Here is a 17,854-nt window from a genome sequence, read left to right on the forward strand (position 1 = left end):
CTAAAAATTTCACATAACAGATTTTTCTTTTTTAAAATAGAAAAAAATGATAATAAAGAATAACACATTCAGATGAGAAAGATTTTCACTTGGAGGAAACATATACAAAATTAATCCTTCTTAAATCACTGTTACCTCTAAGTCTGGAACCGCTGCCTTCACACATTGTCTGCTGCCGATCTTGTCAATGACCCTTGTTAACGCCTCTCCCGACAGGTGGACGGCATCCAGACGCGGAGGGAAGTTTCCTCCTGGGGAGCAGCGCGCGTGCTGCCTGGAGACAGAAGCGAAGACCAGATTGCACGTGCATGGAATATGGCCGCAGCACCAGTTCTGAGCTCCACGATTTGCCAGAGCATGACTCTGTTCTTTATGAAAATTTTTATAAAGAGTGCTTCCAGGAGGCTGAGGCAGGAGAATCGTTTGAACCCGGGAGGCAGAGGTTGCAGTGAGTGGAGATCGCGCCACTGCACTCCCAGCCTGGGCGACAGAGACTCCGTCTCAAAAAAAAAAAAAAAAAAAAAGTGCTTCCACGTTAAATCAAGAAAGACATACACACAAGTGAACTGGAAGAGTATCGCACCCTCTTAGGCCTCAATGTCCACAACATCACTGGCCACAGCTTTTAGTTTCAGGAGGTGAGATATGAAAACAAACCTAATGGGCAAAGGAGATCTAAACAGGGTAAGACCCGGAGCCCCGGCCCTATGCAGCCTGCAGAAGGTGAGTGAGGTCGGCCTCCCCTCATTCCAGAGCTGCCTCTTTCCAGAGAGCCCCGGATGTCTGGAGGGATATAGAGTGATGTGGCCAGCGGCTGTGCCCGGGGAAATGACATTAAAATTAGTAATAGTAGGGGAAAAAAAAGAAATACTTTCCTTTACAGACAACAGAATGCAACTTGAGGCAAACCAGTCTATACAAACAGTCTCAGAAACGATTCCAGATTTCCGACCTGCGTGTTTTGTTTGTTTCTTTGTTTGTTTATGTCAAGACTTTACAATTTGCCATGAATCAAAAACACACATGAGCTCAGGGGATAGAAAGAAATATTCAGAAAGGGTTTGAGTGGAATTTGGATTAGGATGGGTGTTTTTTGACTCCGAGTTCTGTGTCCAAGTAACAGCTGCTGTGCTATAATGATAGATCAGCTTACAATACGTAGATATAGACAGGCAGACAATAGACAATCTATGTATGGAACAGGCTGCCTAAAAATGCTTATTATCTAAAAGCTTGTGAGCCTACTTCATCAAAGCCATCTCACCAGGTAAGTGTTCACTCTTCCCTCATCGGGCCCTCCCAGAAGTCATGTTAAGCAGTTCCTGACGGTATTCATATTTTAATCCTCAGAAGCCCTGGAGGCTCTCACCTCCCACTTCCGGCTGCCCGAAGTCACACAGCCTGTGACTCCAGGACTCATCTTTCAACAAACGCTTTGGTCGGCCAGAGCTTCCTCTTACCGTCAACCGCCCCTGCCCGGGACAGTTGCAGAGCTGCTCAGGGGACTTTGTGGGGCTCATTGAGGCTGTATTTGTGGATTCATTTATGCATTTTTAATTCCGCAAACATTTACCACTGCGGCCTAACCTGGAGCCTGTGTGTCCAGATCCTTTGATCAAAAGCCGCCTGCCTGTGGGTGAGACCCCATGGTGAGTGGTGACAGCCCAGGGGTGTGGAGGCAGATCACCCTGCCGGGTTGCTGGGAAAGGCTGTGGGGAGGCCATAGGGTCTGAGCAATATACTAAGACCTAGTTAAAGATTTCCAGCGAGAGAATCCATGAAAATGAAACACGGAGGCTGTGGGGGGGGTCGAGTTAGGACCCTGGATGTCCACATCCTGAACCCCAGAACTTGCAACTGCCGCCTTCTATGGAAAGGGTGCATTGTGGATGTGATGGGGCTGAGGCTCCTGAGATGGGTGATTTTCTTGGATGATCCTGGTGGGCCAATGAAATCACAGGGTGATTCTGAGAGGGAGGGAGGACAGCAGAGAGGGGAAGGTGATGTGGCCACAGAGCCAGAGGTGACGGAAGGGGCTGCCAGCCCAGGGGTCCAGGTACCACCGGAAGAAGGAAAGACAGAGACATGGGGTCTCCCCGTGCCCAGTCCTGCAGAGACCCTGAATTCAGCGCAGGGGTACTGATTTGGGGGTTGTGGCATCCAGAACTGTGAGAGAATAAGTCTCTGTTGTTTTAAGCCACCAAGTGTGTGATACGTGTTATGGCAACCACATAGCAGGTGTGAGGAAGCTGGAGAAGGGACTGAAGATGGGGTGCAGCTGGGACCACCCTGCTGGGCTAAGGCCTGTTCTGGAAAGAGATTGGACAGCTCTCCCTCAGGCGCAGGGAGGGAGGAACCGGTGTCAGTGGAGGGTGGGTGGAAACGTGGGAGGAGCCTCTGATATCCTAGAAACGCCGGGGTACAAAAGCCGGCACCGGCCTGCGAAGGGGAAAGCCGGCCTCTTACGCCCTGGAAGAGGAAACTCATTGAGATTCCCACAACTACACCCAGCTGTGCAGGAGGCCCACGTCCTGTCTCGTTTCATTTTCTCCTCTCGGTGAACAAAAAGAGAAGAAAATGCCAGGAGCAGAAGGTCAAAGGGAAGCATCGAGAGAAAGAGGATGAATTGACACCTCTGGCTAATTGAAGTGAAATCAGGTGGGGGAAAAAAAGCCTACTATGAGCCCACTTTATAACCTCATACCCGTCCCCTGCTTCGGGCTTGTTCTCTGCTGCAGGGGTGCAGGGTCCTCTCCACATTCTCATACCCGTCCCCTGCTTCCAGCTTGTCCTTTGCTGCAGGGGTGCAGGGCCCCCTCCTTGTTCTCATACCCGTCCCCTGCTTTGGGCTTGCCCTCTGCTGCATGGGTGCAGGGCCCCCTCCTAGCTCTCATAACAGCTCCCTGTCTAAGATAACGCTGCTTTTCTCTGGGCTTTCCAGATCACAGAGGCCATGAGACCCATGTCCAGAGGGGCCTAGGAGGGAGCTGTGGGCTCAGTTGAGTGATTTACTCTGGCTTGGGTCGCTCCTACTGCTCTGAGGACAATAAGCTTGGCCATCACCAGACACCACAGGATGCTGAAGTCACAGCCGGCTGGACTATTTCATGGACTCTCTGAGCATGTCCTATTGCAGTCCAGGTACAAACTTTCCTCCAGAAATAGACAGAGGGATGCTGCTTCCCAATTTCAGCAAAGGCAGTGGAAAGATCCCGGTCAAAAGCAGAGACTCTGAGTCCAGGCCCTCCGGCTCACACCCACTCTGATATGGTTTGGCTGTGTCCCCACCCAAATCTCAACTTGAATTGTATCTCCCAGAATTCCCACGTGTTGTAGGAGGGATCCAGGTGGAGGTAATTGAATCATGGGGTGGGTCTTTCCCATGCTATTCTTGTGATAGTGAATAAGTCTCACCAGATCTCATGGGTTTATTAGGGGTTTTCACTTTTAATTCTTCCTCATTTTCTCTTGCTGCCACTGTGTAAGAAGTGCCTTTCACCTCCTGCCATGATTCTGAGGCCTCCCCAGCCATGTGGAACTGTGAGTCCAATTAAACCTCTTTTTCTTCCCAGTCTCAGGTATGTCTTTATCAGCAGCATGAAAACAGACTAATACAGTAAATTGGTGCCACTAGAGTGGGCACTGCTGGTAAGATACCTGAAAATGTGGAAGCGACTTTGGAACTGGGTAACAGGCAGAGGCTGGAACAGTTTGGAGGGCTCAGAAGAAGACAGGAAAATGTGGGGAAGTTTGAAACTTCCTAGACACTTGTTGAATGGCTTTCCCCCAAATGCTGATAGCGATATGGACAATAAGGTCCAGGCTGAGGTGGTCTCAGATGGAGATGAGGAACTTGTTGGGAACTGGAGCAAAGGTGACTCTTGTTATGTTTTAGCAGACAGACTGGCAGCATTTTGTCCCTGCCCTAGAGATTTGTGGAACTTTGAACTTGAGAAAGACGATTTAGAAATTTCTGGTGGAAGAAATTTCTAAGCAGGAAAGCATTCAAGATGTGACTTGGGTACTATTAAAGGCATTCCATTTTATAAGGGAAGCAGAGCATCAAAGTTTGGAAAATTTGCAGCCTGACTATGAGATAGAAAAGAAAAACCCATTGTCTGGTAAGAAATTCAAGATGGCTACAGAAATTTGCAGAGGTAGCAGGGAGCCTAATGTTAATCCCCAAGACCATGGGAAAATGTCTCCAGGCCATGTCAGAGATCTTCATGGCAGCCCCTCCCATCACCGGCCTGGAGGCCCTGGAGAAAAAAAGTGGTTCCATGGGCCGGGCCCAGGGCCCCTGTGCTGTGTGCAGCCTAGGGACTTGGTGTCCTGTGTCCCAGCCACTCCAGTCATGGCTAAAAGGGGCCAAGGTATAGCCCAGGCTGTGGCTTCAGAGGGTGGAAGCCCCAAGCCTTCACAGTTTCCACGTGGTGTTGAGTCTGCAGGTGCACCGAGGCCAGGAATTTAGGTTTGGGAACCTCTGCCTAGATTTCAGAAGATGTATGGACATGCCTGGATGCCCAAGCAAACATGTTTCGCAGGGGTGGGACTCCCTTATAGAACCTCTGCTAGGGCAATGCAGAAGGGAAATGTGGGGAGGGAGCCCCCACACAGAGTCCCTACTGGGGCACTGCCTAGTGGAGCTGTGAGAAGAGGGCCATTGACCTCCAGACCCCAGAATGGTAGATCCACCGTCGGTTTGCACTGTGCACCTAGAAAAGCCACAGACACTCAATGCCAGCTCGTGAAAGCAGCCTGGAGGGAGGGTGTACCCTGCAAAGCCACAGGGTGGAGCTGCCCAAAATCATGGGAACCCACCTCTTGCATCAGCGAGACCTGGATGTGAGACCTGGAGTCAAACGAGATTATTTTGGAGCTTTAAAATTTTACTGCTGCACTGGATTTCTGACTTGCATGGGGCCTGTAGTCCCTTTGTTTTGGCCAATTTTTCCCATTTGAAACAGCTGTATTTACAAAATACCTGTACCCTCATTGTATCTAGGAAGTAACTAGCCTGCTTTTGGTTTCACAGGCTCATAGGTGGAAAGGACATGTTTTGTCTCAGATGAGACTTTGGACTGTGGACATCTGGGTTAATGCTGAAATGAGTTAAGACTTTTTGGGAAGGCATGATTGGTTTTGAAATGTGAGGACATGAGATTTGGAGGGGCCAGGGGTGGAATGATATGGTTTGGCTGTGTCCCCACCCAAATATCAACTTGAATTGTATATCCCAGAATTCCCATATGTTGTGGGAGGGTCCCAGGGGGAGGTAATTGAATCATGGGGGCATCTTTCCTGTGCTATTCCTATAATAGTGAATAAGTCTCATGAGATCTGATGGCTTTATCGGGGGTTTCCACTTTTGCTTCTTCCTCATTTTCTCTTACCACCACCGTGTAAGAAGTGCCTTTCACCTCCCGCCATGATTCTGAGGCCTCCCCAGCCATGTGGAACAGTAAGTCCAATTAAACCTCTTTCTCTTCCCAGTCTTGGGTATATCTTTATCAGCAGCATGAAAACAGACTAATACATACTCTTTGACATTTCTTAGCTGTGTGACCTTGGGTAAGTTTCTTACCCTCTCTGATATGGCTTAAATGTTTGTTCCCTCCAAATCTCATGCTGAAATGTGATCCCCAATGCTGGAAATGGGTGCTGGTGAGAGTTTGGGTCATGGGGGCAGATCCTTCATGATGACTTGGTGCCCTCCTCACAATAGTGAGTTCACATCAAATCTGGTTGGTAAAGAGACTGGGACCCTTCCCCTCTCTCTTACTCCCTTTCTCATCATGTGTCTCTCCCTGTCTTGCTCGCTTTCTTGCCATGTGTTGTGTCTGCTCTTCCTTCACTTTCGGCAACGAGTCAAAGCTCCTGGAGGCCTCCCCAGAAGCTGAGCAGATGTTGGTGCCATGCTTGTACAGCCTGCAGAACTGTGAACCAAATAAACCTCTTTTCTTCATAAATTACCCAGCCTCAGGTATTTATTTATAGCAATGCAAAAATGGACTAACACAGAAAATTGGTACTGAGGAGTGGGGCATTGCTATAAAGATACCTGAAGATGTGGAAGTGGCTATGGAACTGGGTAACGGGCAGACGTTGGAAGAGTTTGGAGGACTCAGAAGAAGACAGGAAGATGAGGGAAAGTTTAGAACTTTTTAGAGACTGATAAGGTGGTTGTGACCAAAATGCTGATAGAAAAATGGACCATGAAGGCCAGGCTGATGAAGCCTCAGATGGATATGGGACGTTATTGAGAACTGGAACAAAACTCGTGCATGTTATGATCTAGCAGAGAGCTTGGCTGCCTTATGTCTCTGTCCTAGGAATCTGTGGAAGGTTGAACTTAAGACTGATGACTTAGGGTATGTGGTGGAGGAAATTTCTAAGCAAAAAAGCTTTCAAGATGTGGCCTGGCTGCTTGTAATAATCTAAATCAGACGTGGGAACAAAGGAATATCCCTAAATTGGAACGTACAATTAAAAAGGAAGTAAAGCACAAAGGTTTGAAAAATTTGCAGCCTGGCTAGGTGGTAGAGAAGAAAAACACTTTTTCCGGAGAGAAATGCAAGGGGGCTGCAGAGAAACTACTTTCTAGAGAGATTGTCTTAACTAAAAGGGAGCCAAGTGCTAATATTCAAGACAATGGGAAAAAGGTCTTGAAAGCTTTGGGACGGTCCCCCCCATCACAGGCCCAGAGGTTTGGGAGGAAAGCATGGTTTTGGGGGCCCGGCCTGGACCACCACTGCCCTTTACCACCTTGGGTAGATGCTCCCCATGTCCTCACTGCTTTTCTTCTAGCTGTGGCTCAAAGGTCCCCAGGTATAGCTTGGGCTGCCACTCTGGAGAGTGTAAGCTGTAAGTGACGACAGCTTCCACATGGTGTTAAGCCTGCCAGGTACATAGAGTGAAAGAGGTGAGGCTTGGGAGCCTCTGCCTAGATTTCAGAGGATGCATGAGAATGCCTGGGTGCTGCAGGGGTGGAGCCCCCACAGAAAGGCTCTGCTAGGGCAATACAGAGGGGATATGTGGAGTGGCAACCCCCACATAGAGTCCTCACCAGGGAACTGCCTAGTGGAGTTGTGGGAACAGGGCCACCGCCCTCCAGATTCCAGAATGGCAGAGCCACTGGCAGTTGGTAAGCTCAGCCTGGGAAAGCTACAGGCACCAGACTCCAACCCATAAGAGCAGCCTCATGGGCTGTGCCAAGCAAAGCTGTCAGGGTGCGGATGCCCAAGGCCTTGGAGGCCCAGCCGTTACACCAGTGTGCTCTGTATGTGAGACATGCAGTCAATGACTGTTTTGGAGCTTTAAGGTTTAATGTCTACCCTGCTGGGTTTCAGACTTGTGTGGGGCCTGTTGCTCCTTTCTTTTGGCCAATTTCTCCTTCTTGGAATGGGAATGTTTACCCAATGCCTATGCCACAACTGTATCTGGGAAGTAAGTAACTTGTTTTGGATCTTAACAGCTCATAGGTCAGGAATGAACTTGCCTTGAGTCTCAGATGAGGATCTGGACTTGGATTGAGTTGATGCTGAATGAGTTAAGACCTTTGGGGGGACTGTTGGGAAAGGAGAATCATATTTTGCAATGTGAGAAGGATAAGAGATTTGGGGGACCAGAGATGTAATGATATGGTTTGGATGTTTTGTCCCTCCAAATCTCCTGTTGAAATGTGATCTCCAGTGTTGGGCATGGGGCCTGCTGGTAGGTGATTGGGTCATGGGGTGGATCCCTCAAGAATGGCTTGGTGCCCTCCTCACAGTAGTGAGTTCACGTGAGATCTGGTTGTTAAAGTCTGCGACCTTCCCTCTCTCGCGTGCTCCCTTTCTCACCGTGTGACACACTGGCTTCCCCTTCTCCATGAGTAAAAGCTCCTGGAGGCCTTCCCAGAAGCTGAGCAGAGCAGGTGTCATGCGGAACCGTGAGCCAATTAAACCTATTTTCTTTATAAATTACCCAGCCTCAGGTACTTCTTTATAGCAATGCAAGATGGACTAACACACTGTCCCTACTGTCCCAACTGTAAAACTACGATAGTGATGCTACCTGCTCCATAGGATTACTGTGAGGATTAAATAATAGAAATACAGCTCTTGACATAAGTCTGACACACCATAGGTGCTCAGAGACTTTGGATGATGAGTGTTTTCCCTGGATGGTGCAGGAGGAGCTTGAATAGAAATGAACGACCAGAGTCAGAAGCCCCTGCTCTCCTCCCCAGCAGAGAACTTCGTTGCTGACACCAAGTCCACAGGCCCTGCATTCCCTACGAGGCCCCAGCCTGCCCTCATTTGCCTAAGCTTCCCTGTTGGGTTCCGTGTGAAACCCTCCTTTTACAAACAGTGGCTTCTCTGAGTGCTGCTGAGGAATGGACCCCAGGCTCTACGAGGAGCTTCCCAGAGGGCTTGGCTGCTTTCTGGGAATCTTGGTTGTGCTCCTTTGTTGAGGTCATGGGACCCACCATTAAACACACTTAGGGCCCTCCATAAAGCTACATTTGTTCATTGGTAATGAAGGGTTCAAAAACTACCCTGAGATGTTCTTCCTGGGCCTTTCATGCTGGGTCACACTTTCTTCATTTATCCAAGCGAGGCTTGTGTTGTAAAGATGCAACTCTGCTCTCAAAATAGACAAGAAGACGGGGCCCTTACCCAGGGACACTGTGGCAATGTCTGCATGTGCGAAGGTGGCACAGACATCTGTGCCATGGGTGAGGGGTGGCCTGGGCAGGCGTTCGCACTGCATCTGAAGTTTGTTCTGACTTTTTAAGCAATTCCTTGAAGGTCCTTGAATGCATGCTATTCCTAAGCATCTTATCTGTCTGATAAGCTGGGCTCCACACAAGTCCACATTATCTTCTTGGCTGTCAGTGAACCCAAGTTTGAGTGAATTTCATTTTGGTCATGCTCTTCAGCAAAGAAATGCACGTTGAGTCCTGTGGGGATAAATGGGTGTGAGGGAAAGAGCCCTCCCAAACCACCTTGGCCTTCTGTTTGGGAAAAGGCTGTGAGTGCAGGGAAGCCAGTGGACAAGGCCCAGGCTGACGGAAGGCAGAGCTGGGATTAGGGCTGTCTTCCTGATTCTGCCCTTGTGAGGCCTTCAGGGCTAAGCCAAGAGAAACTTCTCACCAGAGCTGGGCTGAGGTTTTCTGCGAGAAATGTAGCCACAAACATCTCTTATTTATGGTGATGTTAGATGCTTTCTTACGACTTTTATTAGAGCAGCGGGCACCTGCTGCCACCAAGCAGGAAGCCATGGGCTCTTGCTCCTGCACTGGCCCCAGGCTGGGGAGAGCTGGAGGACAGCAGCTGTGGAGCAGGGTGGAGGGGAGGGGGCCGCTGCTGATGGGACTCCAGGCACATTCTTCTGGCAGGTCCAAAGCTGTGGGCGTGGGGAGGAGACCCCTTCTTTCCTAGACACCCTCCCACCCACCAACCATGCGATCCCAGCACCCATCCTTGGTGAGAGCTCTGAGGGCAGGGTCCACACAGGGTCCGCTCACAGGGGCAGCACAGCTTGTTGGCCTTGCCTCCACTCAGCTCTCAGCAGCGCCGACTGCTGCAGGACCTTCTATAAAGATCACCAAGCTCCTCTCTTCCTAGCTGCCTGGGGTGATAGGCGTCGGCATGGCAGCTTGGTGTGTTTGTGACCAAGGGAGGTCTCGTCCCTGGTGTGGGAGGAGGTGGCCTGGCAGCCTGGTCCCTTTGCCTGTCAGTGTTCAGATCGGATCCACCACAGCATGTGGTCTGGGGTTCTGACCTTTTCTCTCCAAACAGCCTCACACATGCACTACACTTTTCTGCCCCATTAGCCAGTGTTTAGAGTAAGGACTTTGTCCAGCAAATCCTGAGCCCTTCTGGCTTCTGGAAAGATTCATCATCGTGCTGTCATGAGCCCTGCCAGGCCCTAGATCGATGGACGGGAGCCCCTTCTCCATGCATGTTCATGGCCTCCTCATCCTGCTGCTGTTCATGGACAGCCCACAGCACTGTCCTAGGCACTTGAGTGAGGGACACCAGCACCTGGGCGGTCCTGCCGAGCTGCCAGGCTGTTTCCTTTGGGGTCAGCCTGCAGAGTAAGTCTTCACTGCCCCAGTTCAGGCAGCTCCAGGTCTCCCTAGTTCAGGCAATTTTATTATAATAACTTTGCAATTTATGAATTTCCACAATTTATAGTCAATCATAAATTTATGAAACTATACTACATGTAATAATATGTAATCACACATAATATTTGTTGATCAATACCCTAAACCTAAGTTAACTCTCTGTAAGGTACATTTCAATAACCTGCTGCTGAATGGCTATCGAAAACAGGAAGACTATTTGCCAAATGATTCCTCTTAGTCCTGAAACCATCAGAGTTTTAGGACTAAAACTCTTGCATTGACTTGCATTTTAGGACTAAAACTCTTACATTTACCTTAAGAGTGCACTATTCTCATCAGCTTGAAATGACTTAGAGTGCCTTACTTATTTTAGAACATCATCCTCCTAGTTTTTCAGAGAAATATGACTAATTTTTATACCAATACTAATTTGTGGATTTGTAAGTATTTAAAAAGCAATATGTATTGCTTTTTAATTCATTGTGGAAAGCAGTTAGGCAAATTCCAAAAGAACTTAAAACAGAATTATCATTTAACTCAGCAATCTTATTATTGGGTATATACCCAAAGGAATGTAAATCCTTCTACCATAAGGGCACATACATGCATAAGTTCATTGCAGCACTGTTCACAACAGCAAAGACATGGAATCAATCTAAATGCCCATCAATGGTAGACTGGATAAAGAAAATGTGGTACATATACACGATGGAATACTATGCAGCCATAAAAAAGAATGCAATCATGTCCTTTGCACCAACATGGATGGAACTGGAGGCCATCATGCTCAGTGAACTAACACAGGAACAGAAAATCAATACCACATGTTATCAATTATATGTGGGAGCTGGACAAGAAGTACACATTTATGCAAAGAGGGAAACAACAGACACTGGGGCCTCCTGGAGGGTGGAGGGAGAGAAGAGGGTGAGGATGGAAAAACTACCTATGTATTGGGTACTATGCTAATTACCTGGATGATGAAATAATCTACACACCTAACCCCGAGACACACAATTTACCTATATAACAAACCTGTACATGTACCCCTTAGCCTAAAAGTTAAAAAAATAATAAATAAAAAACATGTAAATAGATATTTCAGTGTAAAAGACTTGGACTTCTATTGTAAAATTTATCTCTGTTTCTTTCTTTTAATTCTATTATTAATATAATTTATTTTTTATTTTTTATTTATGGAGTCATTTACTTGGAATGTTTCTAAAGGAAAGAAAATGAACATTTATTCTGCATATCAATAAATAAGCCAAAGCAATTCTTCATACAGAAAATTAGCTATAAATTTGCCTCTTAAATGTGCTAAAGTATAAGCAAGTATCTTTTTTAGACAGAATTAATATACTGGCTGTTGTTTCTCAACCAGTATTCAAAATATCAATACATTAATATTCAAGCATGCAAATAAAAGCTATTTAGTTGATTATGCAAACTCCACCAGACTTCTAAAAAAGCATCTCACATTTCCACACTGGTTGAAAATATTCAACTATAATTTCAGTTTTCTTATAGAACAATTTTAACAACTACAGGGAATATCCCCAAGGAATCATGAATATAAAGACCAAAGCTTTAGTTTTCTTTCTTTTTTTTTTTTTTTTTGCAACGAGAATTTAATTTTTATTTATTTATTTACTTTTATTTTTTATTTTATTTTTATTTTTATTTATTATTATTATACTTTAGATATATCTCCCAATGCTATCCTTCTCCCCTCCCCCCACCCCACAACAGTCCCCAGAGTGTGATGCTCCCCTTCCTGTGTCCATGTGTTCTCATTGTTCACTTCCCACTTATGAATGAGAATATGCAGTGTTTGGTTTTTTGTTCTTGCGATAGTTTACTGAGAATGATGATTTCCAATTTCATCCATGTCCCTACAAAGGACATAAACTCATCATTTTTTATGGCTGCATAGTATTCCATGGTGTATATGTGCCACATTTTCTTAATCCAGTCTATCATTGTTGGACATTTGGGTTGGCTCCAAGTCTTTGCTATTGTGAATAATGCCGCAATAAACGTAAGTGTGCATGTGTCTTTATAGCAGCATGATTTACAGTCCTTTGGGTATATACCCAGTAATGGGATGGCTGGGTCAAATGGTATTTCTAGTTCTAGATCCCTGAGGAATTGCCACACTGACTTCCACAATGGTTGAACTAGTTTACAGTCCCACCAACAGTGTAAAACTGTTCCTATTTCTCCACATCCTCTCCAGCACCTGTTGTTTCCTGACTTTTTAATGATCGCCATTCTAACTGGTGTGAGATGGTATCTCACTGTGGTTTTGATTTGCATTTCTCTGATGGCCAGTGATGGTGAACATTTTTTCATGTGTTTTTTGGCTGCATAAATGTCTTCTTTTGAGAAGTGTCTGTTCATGTCCTTCGCCCACTTTTTGATGGGGTTGTTTGTTTTTTTCTTGTAAATTTGTTGGAGTTCATTGTAGATTCTGGATATTAGACCTTTGTCAGATGAGTAGGTTGCGAAAATTTTCTCCCATTTTGTAGGTTGCCTGTTCACTCTGATGGTAGTTTCTTTTGCTGTGCAGAAGCTCTTTAGTTTAATTAGATCCCATTTGTCAATTTTGGCTTTTGTTGCCATTGCTTTTGGTGTTTTAGACATGAAGTCCTTGCCCATGTGTATGTCCTGAATGGTAATGCCTAGGTTTTCTTCTAGGGTTTTTATGGTTTTAGGTCTAACGTTTAAGTCTTTAATCCATCTTGAATTGATTTTTGTATAAGGTGTAAGGAAGGGATCCGGTTTCAGCTTTCTACATATGGCTAGCCAGTTTTCCCAGCACCATTTATTAAATAGGGAATCCTTTCCCCATTGCTTGTTTTTCTCAGGTTTGTCAAAGATCAGATAGTTGTAGATATGTGGCATTATTTCTGAGGGCTCTGTTCTGTTCCATTGATCTATATCTCTGTTTTGGTAACAGTACCATGCTCTTTTGGTTACTGTAGCCTTGTAGTATAGTTTGAAGTCAGGTAGTGTGATGCCTCCAGCTTTTTCTTTTGGCTTAGGATTGACTTGGCGATGCGGGCTCTTTTTTGGTTCCATATGAACTTTAAAGTAGTTTTTTCCAATTCTGTGAAGAAAGTCATTGGTAGCTTGATGGGGATGGCATTGAATCTGTAAATTACCTTGGGCAGTATGGCCATTTTCACGATATTGATTCTTCCTACCCATGAGCATGGAATGTTCTTCCATTTCTTTGTATCCTCTTTTATTTCCTTGAGCAGTGGTTTGTAGTTCTCCTTGAAGAGGTCCTTCATGTCCCTTGTAAGTTGGATTCCTAGATATTTTATTCTCTTTGAAGCAATTGTGAATGGGAGTTCACCCATGATTTGGCTCTCTGTTTGTCTGTTGTTGGTGTATAAGAATGCTTGTGATTTTTGTACATTGATTTTGTATCCTGAGACTTTGCTGAAGTTGCTTATCAGCTTAAGGAGATTTTGGGCTGAGACAATGGGGTTTTCTAGATATACCATCATGTTGTCTGCAAACAGGGACAATTTGACTTCCTCTTTTCCTAATTGAATACTCATTATTTCCTTCTCCTGCCTAATTGCCCTGGCCAGAACTTCCAACACTATGTTGAATAGGAGTGGTGAGAGAAGGCATCCCTATCTTGTGCCAGTTTTCAAAGGGAATGCTTCCAGTTTTTGCCCATTCAGTATGATATTGGCTGTGGGTTTGTCATAGATAGCTCTGATTATTTTGAGATACGTCCCATCAATACCTAATTTATTGAGAGTTTTTATCATGAAGGGTTGTTGAATTTTGTCAAAGGCCTTTTCTGCGTCTATTGAGATAATCATGTGGTTTTTGTCTTTGGTTCTGTTTATATGCTGGATTACATTTATTGATTTGCATATATTGAACCAGCCTTGCATCCCAGGGATGAAGCCCACTTGATCATGGTGGATAAGCTTTTTGATGTGCTGCTGGATTCGGTTTGCCAGTATTTTATTGAGGATTTTTTGCATCAATGTTCATCAACGATATTGGTCTAAAATTCTCTTTTTTGGTTGTGTCTCTGCCCGGCTTTGGTATCAGGATGATGCTGGCCTCATAAAATGAGTTAGGGAGGATTCCCTCTTTTTCTATTGATTGGAATAGTTTCAGAAGGAATGGTACCAGTTCCTCCTTGTACCTCTGGTAGAATTCGGCTGTGAATCCATCTGGTCCTGGACTCTTTTTGGTTGGTAAGCTATTGATTATTGCCACAATTTCAGAGCCTGTTATTGGTCTATTCAGAGATTCAACTTCTTCCTGGTTTAGTCTTGGGAGAGTGTATGTGTCAAGGAATATATCCATTTCTTCTAGATTTTCTAGTTTATTTGCATAGAGGTGTTTGTAATATTCTCTGATGGTAGTTTGTATTTCTGTGGGATCAGTGGTGATATCCCCTTTATCATCTTTTATTGTATCCATTTGATTCTTCTCTCTTTTTTTCTTTATTAATCTTGCTAGCGGTCTATCAATTTTGTTGATCCTTTCAAAAAACCAGCTCCTGGATTCATTAATTTTTTGAAGGGTTTTTTGTGTCTCTATTTCCTTCAGTTCTGCTCTGATTTTAGTTATTTCTTGCCTTCTGCTAGCTTTTGAATGTGTTTGCTCTTGCTTTTCTAGTTCTTTTAATTGTGATGTTAGGGTGTCAATTTTGGATCTTTCCTGCTTTCTCTTGTGGGCATTTAGTGCTATAAATTTCCCTCTACACACTGCTTTGAATGCATCCCAGAGATTCTGGTATGTTGTGTCTTGGTTCTCGTTGGTTTCAAAGAACATCTTTATTTCTGCCTTCATTTTGTTATGTACCCAGTAGTCATTCAGGAGCAGGTTGTTCAGTTTCCATGTAGTTGAGCGGTTTTGAGTGAGATTCTTAATCCTGAGTTCTAGCTTGATTGCACTGTGATCTGAGAGATAGTTTGTTATAATTTCTGTTCTTTTACATTTGCTGAGGAGAGCTTTACTTCCAAGTATGTGGTCAATTTTGGAATAGGTGTGGTGTGGTGCTGAAAAAAATGTATATTCTGTTGATTTGGGGTGGAGAGTTCTGTAGATGTCTATTAGGACCGCTTGGTGTAGAGCTGAGTTCAATTCCTGGGTATCCTTGTTGACTTTCTGTCTCGTTGATCTGTCTAATGTTGACAGTGGGGTGTTAAAGTCTCCCATTATTAATGTGTGGGAGTCTAAGTCTCTGTGTAGGTCACTCAGGACTTGCTTTATGAATCTGGGTGCTCATGTATTGGGTGCATATATATTTAGGATAGTTAGCTCTTCTTGTTGAATTGATCCCTTTACCATTATGTAATGGCCTTCTTTGTCTCTTTTGATCTTTGTTGGTTTAAAGTCTATTTTATCAGAGACTAGGATTGCAACCCCTGTCTTTTTTTGCTTTCCATTTGTTTGGTAGATCTTCCTCCATCCTTTTATTTTGAGCCTATGTGTGTCTCTGCACGTGAGATGGGTTTCCTGAATACAGCACACTGATGGGTCTTGACTCTTTATCCAGTTTGCCAGTCTGTGTCTTTTAATTGGAGCATTTAGTCCATTTACATTTAAAGCTAATATTGTTATGTGTGAATTTGATCCTGTCATTATGATGTTAGCTGGTTATTTTGCTCATTAGTTGATGCAGTCTCTTCCTAGTCTTGATGGTCTTTACATTTTGGCATGATTTTGCAGCGGCTGGTATCGGTTGTGCCTTTCCATGTTTAGTGCTTCCTTCAGGAGCTCTTTTAGGGCAGGCCTGGTGGTGACAAAATCTCTCAGCATTTGCTTGTCTGTAAAGTATTTTATTTCTCCTTCACTTAGGAAGCTTAGTTTGGCTGGATATGAAATTCTGGTTTGAAAATTCTTTTCTTTAAGAATGTTGAATATTGGCCCCCACTCCCTTTTGGCTTGTAGAGTGTCTGTCGAGAGATCCACTGTTAGTCTGATGGGCTTCCCTTTGAGGGTAACCCGACCTTTCTCTCTGGCTGCCCTTAACATTTTTTCCTTCATTTCAACTTTGGTGAATCTGACAATTATGTGTCTTGGAGTTGCTCTTCTCGAGGAGTAACTTTGTGGCAGTCTCTGTATTTCCTGAATCTGAATGTTGGCCTGCCTTGCTAGATTGGGGAAATTCTCCTGGATAATATCCTGCAGAGTGTTTTCCAACTTGGTTCCATTCTCCCCGTCACTTTCAGGTCCACCAATCAGGCGTAGATTTGGTCTTTTCATATAGTCCCATATTTCTTGGAGGCTTTGCTCGTTTCTTTTTATTCTTTTTTCTCTAAACTTCCCTTCTCGCTTCATTTCATTCATTTCATCTTCCATCGCTGATACCCTTTCTTCCATTTGATCGCATCGGCTTCTGAGGCTTCTGCATTCTTCACGTAGTTCTCGAGCCTTGGTTTTCAGCTCCATCAGCTCCTTTAAGCACTTCTCTGTATTGGTTATTCTAGTTATACATTCTTCTAAATGTTTTTCAAAGTTTTCAACTTCTTTGCCTTTGGTTCGAATATCCTCCCGTAGCTCGGAGTAATTTGATCGTCTGAAGTCTTCTTCTCTCAGCTCGTCAAAGTCATTCTCCGTCCAGCTTTGTTCCGTTGCTGGTGAGGAACTGTGTTCCTTTGGAGGAGGAGAGGCGCTCTGCTTTTTAGAGTTTCCAGTTTTTCTGCTCTGTTTTTTCCCCATCTTTGTGGTTTTATCTACTTTTGGTCTTTGATGATGGTGATGTACAGATGGGTTTTTGGTGTGGTTGTCCTTTCTGTTTGTTAGTTTTCCTTCTAACAGACAGGACCCTCAGCTGCAGGTCTGTTGGAGTACACGGCCGTGTGAGGTGTCAGTCTGCCCCTGCTGGGGGGTGCCTCCCAGTTAGGCTGCTCGGGGGTCAGGGGTCAGGGACCCACTTGAGCAGGCAGTCTGCCTGTTCTCAGATCTCCAGCTGCATGCTGGGAGAATCACTGCTCTCTTCAAAGCTGTCAGACAGGGACATTTAAGTCTGCAGAGGTTACTGCTGTCTTTTTGTTTGTCTGTGCCCTGCCCCCAGAGGTGGAGCCTACAGAGGCATGCAGGCCTCCTTGAGCTGTGGTGGGCTCCACCCAGTTCGAGCTTCCCAGCTGCTTTGTTTTCCTAAGCAAGCCTGGGCAATGGTGGGCACCCCTCCCCCAGCCTCGCTGCGGCCTTGCAGTTTGATCTCAGACTGCTGTGCTAGCAATCAGCGAGACTCCGTGGGCATAGGACCCTCTCAGCCAGGTGCAGGATATAATCTCCTGGTGCGTCGTTTTTTAAGCCCGTCGGAAAAGCGCAGTATTCGGGTGGGAGTGACCCGATTTTCCAGGTGCCGTCTGTCACCCCTTTCTTTGACCAGGAAAGGGAACTCCCTGACCCCTTGTGCTTCCCGAGTGAGGCAATGCTTCGCCCTTCTTCGGCTCACTCACGGTGTACGCACCCACTGACCTGCGCCCACTGTCTGGCAGTCCCTAGTGAGATGAACCTGGTACCTCAGATGGAAATGCAGAAATCACCCATCTTCTGTGTCACTCACGCTGGGAGCTGTAGACTGGAGCTGTTCCTATTCAGCCATCTTGGCTCCTCCCTATTATTAATATAATTTTTAACTTAATTTTTAGATTGCTCATTGCTAGCATATAAAACTACAATTAAGTTTTATATGCTGTTCTTGTATCTTGTGGCCTCATTGAACTTATCTATTAGTTCTAG

The 17,854-nt window shown here is 45.3% G+C and overlaps 1 long non-coding RNA gene across 4 annotated transcripts in view; it reads left to right on the top strand.

Moving 5' to 3' along the window:
- The first annotated feature begins 1,857 nt into the window (after window positions 1-1,857).
- The window catches only part of LOC134761376 (uncharacterized), a 41,333-nt gene continuing 25,336 nt past the window's right edge, over window positions 1,858-17,854 (top strand). Inside the window, exons 1-2 of one of the 4 annotated variants that reach the window (XR_010139906.1) lie at window positions 1,858-2,658; window positions 2,942-3,141. This is a non-coding gene — a long non-coding RNA (uncharacterized LOC134761376). The remainder of the gene's footprint in view (window positions 2,659-2,941; window positions 3,142-17,854) is intronic. The other 3 variants (XR_010139905.1, XR_010139904.1, XR_010139907.1) reach the window with 3 other exon arrangements.

Source organism: Pongo abelii, chromosome 4 (assembly GCF_028885655.2).
Source record: "Pongo abelii isolate AG06213 chromosome 4, NHGRI_mPonAbe1-v2.0_pri, whole genome shotgun sequence".
NCBI lineage: Eukaryota > Metazoa > Chordata > Mammalia > Primates > Hominidae > Pongo > Pongo abelii.